This window comes from Anguilla anguilla, chromosome 9 (genome assembly GCF_013347855.1).
Source record: "Anguilla anguilla isolate fAngAng1 chromosome 9, fAngAng1.pri, whole genome shotgun sequence".
Classification (NCBI taxonomy): domain Eukaryota; kingdom Metazoa; phylum Chordata; class Actinopteri; order Anguilliformes; family Anguillidae; genus Anguilla; species Anguilla anguilla.
The window spans coordinates 43,001,144-43,006,708 of record NC_049209.1 but is presented as its reverse complement, the minus strand read 5'-3'; the positions used below and the strand labels follow the sequence as shown (position 1 = coordinate 43,006,708).

The 5,565-nt window shown below is 38.4% G+C and overlaps 1 long non-coding RNA gene across 1 annotated transcript; it reads right to left on the bottom strand.

Annotated features, from left to right (window-relative positions):
* Positions 1 to 660: 660 nt before the first annotated feature.
* LOC118236455 lies at positions 661 to 3,689 on the bottom strand. The gene is made up of 4 exons (XR_004767039.1): positions 2,648 to 3,689; positions 2,288 to 2,386; positions 1,423 to 1,492; positions 661 to 758 (listed from the first exon to the last, which is right to left on the bottom strand). It is a non-coding gene; the product is annotated as an uncharacterized LOC118236455 (long non-coding RNA).
* Positions 3,690 to 5,565: the final 1,876 nt, after the last annotated feature.

The window sequence follows — 5,565 nt, the reverse complement described above, 5'->3', positions numbered from 1 at the left end:
TGACTGTTTCTGTGATCTTCTCTGCCAGGCAACACAATTTAAATTTATACTTGAATACATTTATGTTCTGACTTTGAATGAATGCATGTTTGATATTAACCAGATAACAAACCTTTATAAATACATACTCAGTCTGGTCAATGAAAAGGGGTCAGCAGTCCATTTGAGCTCCTTATAATTTTTTTTATTTTTTTATTGCTGCTTTTATAAACACATACACTTATTTCATACATACCATATTTACTGTCTTGTGAGCAAAGTATAAAATCCATTTTCAGAAAGTAAAAGTTATCCCCAGTATTTTGATCCAATCACCTGGATTTGCTATTTAGCACAGTTCTTCAGCCAAGAGGTTGAACTAATTAGTGAAAACAGCTGGCTGAGTTCATTGGTGGAAGAAACACATGGCAGGACTCTTATTTTCTGACCCCTGGACTTTCCACCTCTGCTTGTGGTTCAAATCTATATCTCACTGACTGCCTAATCTCTGATTACACGTGATAACGTTCCTTCCAGGAATTCTGACTGAAACAGGTTGTTACTGTCACTGAACGTTGAAAAACTGGAACTGTAGCCACCCTGCTGAAAAAAACTTTTTTTTATTTTTTATTTGGCTGACGTGTGTGAGTCAGCCTCAGCTTTGGACATGCTTCTGATGGTCTGGTGTGCCTCCATACTCTCCTCCCACTTCTCACCACAGAAGTCCTCCACCCTCACGCTCCTCACAGTGCCCGGGTCCAAGCAGTGCGGTGCCACGCCTGCAAAAACAAGCTTCCTGTCTGAAATACTTGTTCTGCATCGCCCACATCCCTAACAATGCATTTATATGCAAAATAACTCAATACTGACGGCATAAATAAACCATGTAAAAATGTCTTTGGGTCAACTGCTGTGTGCTTCACTGGAGTTTAAACATCAGGTTCAAACCCCAGGACCACAGAAGTGCATTACAACTGGAACAGCTATCCTAATCTGTGAAATAAGGATAACCTGTTCCACCGTAATGCAGTTCTGTGCTCTAGAGGTTTAAACCTGGGGTTTTAAACTCCAGCTAAGCACGCACCAATTGAACAATTAGGTTTTGCTGGAGAGAGAACAACAGAATATATCCGTTTTAAAGGGCCAGTAATTTAGTTTGTTCTTTCCTTACCGTATCCATCAGGATTGGAGCGAGGGGTGTAAAAACTCTGAACTCCACAAGTTTTGCAGAAAGTGTGCTTGGCGGCGTGAGTGTTAAATGTGTACGTGGTCAAATTCTCAGACCCCTGAGAGACATTAGATAAGTTAGTATCATTAATACTGGCCAAGAAAGAGAAAACAGACCAGAAAAAAATATCCTTTAAATGGGTGTGTGCTTTTGCAAATGTAATTTAAATAAAACAGTATAAGTATGCCACAAAAATCAGTGAAATGTGTGCTTACCTGCAAAAGAGTGAACTGACGTTTTGGTACAATGAAATGGCGGTTCTGTTTCTTAGTGCAAATGCTGCAGCTGAGTGAGAACAGAAACGAGTTTAGGTTCCGGGTGCGAAGGTTTCGAAATTTATTACACCAACAGAGGGCAGTGTGCCATTTCAAAGCTCTACTTCTGGTTCCCTTCGTACAACTGTATACAGTAGTACTCACAATCCCAGTCCCTCATATTTAGGGTCACTGTTTTTTTCTACAGCATGTGACCCACTGGGATTTAATCTTGTAGTATAATCAATATCCTCCATGTGTCACCCAACAGGCACTGGATTAATACAATCACCTGACTGATCATACAATCATATAATACTGATTGTGACCAAGGGTTTAAACTTTGTGTAAATACTGAAGGGAGTATTTTCCAGTTTTGAGCTGTGAGAATTAAATCAGCGTTGACTTTAAACTAAACACTAGTGACTGACAAAGAACCGCAAGATAGCCTACATGAGATTACAATTTGCAAGCTTCTAATGATCCCTGGACTACATTAAGTCACACATTAGCAGGTGTACTTGTTTTCATTTGGAACTGCTTTGGAAAACAGTGGTTTGATTATGAATGAGATATAACAAAAAGTTGGCAAATTCAAGTATCTCGACACTTGATCAAACGAAACGTCTTTTCAGAACAGGCATTGTGTCAGCACCAAATTCTGCACAATACCTTTTGTGTTCATCCAGGGTTGTAATTTAAATGTTTGTGTATGGGTAAAATGCGTTTTCTTGCGATTGGAGAAGGCGCCATGACAGAATGTTTGTTACCGAAACATATGGTAGTGGCTGGGGGTGCCTGGAGCACTGGTGGATTTGTAACATACTTGCAATTAAAGACGTGTAGATCAGGCGAACTCCACACCTCGAAACGGACTGCCCCACAATGGCATCCACCGGTATGCGTCACGCATCCCGTGTTCTCACTGTAAACAGATGTACTGTTTTGACAACAGATTGAGGTTTGGAGCGAACTAGGTTTCAATTTTACCCTGTGTACCTAGTCTACATGGAATGTGTGGTAATGTCTGCAAACCAGAACATCAAATGCTGATGTCGCACGGTGTTCCTAATCTTAAATCATCGAATAGGTTAGGCTATATTTAAACAAATACAGGATAAATTCATGAGCAATTCTTTGTCAAAGGTTGGTTATTTGCGAAGCAACGTGATTTCAAGCCACGTACCTTTGACCAAATCCTGTTTTTGTGGCATTTGCCATAAGTGAACTTTTCTTTCAACGTTTTAAAATAAGAAAACAAATCGCTTTCAGGTCGTAAACTGGCCCCGTCGATCTCCCGTCATGTAAACTAGATGAAACTCCAGTCGCAGTTCAGTGGAGCAGCTTTTTTTTTTTTCTTACAGTCTCTGGGAGCAGCTAGCGCTGAGTCACGTGTGCAGTTTGCAACGTCATTACCTTTCCTTTCCCGGCTATGCATAATGCATATCGAGCCGAATTGCTAGCAGCCGCTGAGTTACTCACGAGTTCCTGATCTTTTAGTTTTCCGAAATGAATACACTTGAAAGAAAAACTATTTTCGCATTTTCGGTTTCAAAATATGAGAAGCCAATGACGGTGATGCGGTGTTGGAAAGTCAGTAATATTACGGAATACATTGGCTACATAGTTCTTGCGCATGGACACGGGTTACGTGGATAGTCTGTCTATAATTTTAGTTTAAAAGGCCACCACGAGAAAAAGCTTCTGGGAAATTATAAATAGGCCAATTGGAAAAATTTAAGTAGCTTTTCTAGTCAATATCGTATTGTACTGGATCGGAATCCCGAAAGGATAATCGCCTAATCTTAATGCTAGGCCTACAACGAACAAAAAAACATATTTAAGGCTTATATTATAGGCCTATTAACCTTATTTGTATTGTCCTATACTGTTGAATAAATTACGACAATTAAGTGGCCATATGACAACGGACTGTTTTCAACTAACATCTGAACTGTTGTAAGAAAATAAAGGCAACACTTTGTGTTTACCATGTTGTGTTAGTGTAGCCTAGTCACTGCTAATATTCTGTTGGTCCGCTCCGTATTATCGCATTTTAGCCTACGTTACAAAATAATAAAAATACATTATTCTTTAGTTCAATGATAAAACAATACTTTTAGAATAAAAAAAATAACGAGTCCATCTATAACATGTGAAATGTATTCCAAAACTATTATACGTTTACTTTTTGCATTGGCTATTCTTTTTCAACAGATCGTGTTGCTGAGGTCCTAAGGAAATAAACACCTCTTTTAACCTCTTTGAATGCGGACCTCTTGCAATCCCTGTTCCATTTTAAACCTGTTTGTCATAAGCGTTTGGTAACCAAGTCATGAGACTATCAGGCGACATTCCCTGCCTTCACTGTGACTGGTTCTGTGATATGCGGTACAACAGGTTCCTGTTAGATCTATCAGTTAGGTAATTGGACGGAAGTTGGTTCAACAGGACAAACACCACGTACAAACAAAGACTTTGTACTTCCAACATTGACCTTGAGGAAAGAGTGACGTGGCCTCACGTGTAGTAGGGTATGGGATGTCTCGAGATATAAAATAAACTGCTCTCATTTCTATTAACAACTTACTCGTGTCTAAAAAGCCTCCTTCAAGTTCTGAACTAGCAAAAATAAACAAACTGAATAATGGCCATGGCTGTAAAAATGACTAGTTTGCCCTAAAGTCAGTTTTAACCATTTCATCATGCATAAGCACTACATTTAACCCACAGTTTTATAACGTTTACTTTCCAAAAGAAAATATCTGGAGCTAAGGGGTAGACTGACATGCTTTGTTCCAGCTTCAAGGTCTTATTCTACAGAAGATACAAGATGCTTAAACTGAATTATTCTTGCAAACAAAGTTGCCACACAGTTTTGTTTTTAATTTGAAACTGAAATTATCACAGGCCTGTTTATAAAGCAAACACATTGACATAAAACAATGTTACCGCAACATGACAGCAAAACTGGGCAAACTTCTGACTACTTCAGAAGTTTCTCTGCATTTGAGATATATTCCTGTGCTACTTAACATGTCCAAAAATCACCATACGTCTTAAGAGCTGAGAGATCAGCTATACAACATATACACATCGCACGGAATGCTTAATAACATAATTTATCCTCATTTGTCATCCCTTATATCTCCCACTAAATATTGTAAATGGAGCATAACCAAACTTCCTTTTTGGTCAGTCTGACCATGGTTGAAATGCAGTTTGAAATAACTAACCTCTTGTTACATTACACAGAATTATACACCATTCCAAATTAAACCAAAATAACACGGTGCACAGAAAGGACATTTAGGCAATTTCTTTTACTTTATGTGCAAAAAAAGTATTACATTTCAGGCTCAATGTCCCTGTGCTTGGTGAAGAGACATTGAGTAAACTTGCCTGCATTCTGAGCTATATTGGTGTTCCTAAAAATACATGTCTGCTCACTCTTATTAATCACCCACCCTCATATAGAAACAGGACAAAATTATGCCCTACAACACATAGCTAATATTAGGTCTTATGATCCCATTTATTTATGTATGTATGTATGTATGTATGTATGTATATAAATCTTTTATATAAAAATCCCTTATATGAACTACTTGTTTCCTATGATACTGTCTATTCCAGCACTGGTTCAAAGGGGTTATCCAGATCATCTAGGTGGCAGCTGTTTGCCCTGCTTGAGGAACTGATCTCATAAACCTGACTGTGCAGTTCAGTTAATCTTTTCACAGCAAGTCAGGAAATTCAGACACAGGAAGGCCAAAGAACATTAACAGACATGTTCTCTCTGGGTTCATTAAGACAAGGGAGTTCTGACTTTACCCATTGAATTTGGAATATTATTTTAGTGCCATTCCACTTTCCATTACTTAAAAATATTTCATAACCTTTGATATCATGATACCACTTGGTACATAAAGTCTTTAACGAAAACATATAAACACACGTTTCGGACATGTAAAAATAGTTTACAGTTTCAGTTGTGTTGCAATGGCAGTGAAGACTGTCTTGAGCAACACCATTGGATACTTGCCAACAAATATGCCCCTGCCATCTACAAGTCAGGAAAACATTTCCAAAAATACTTATGGG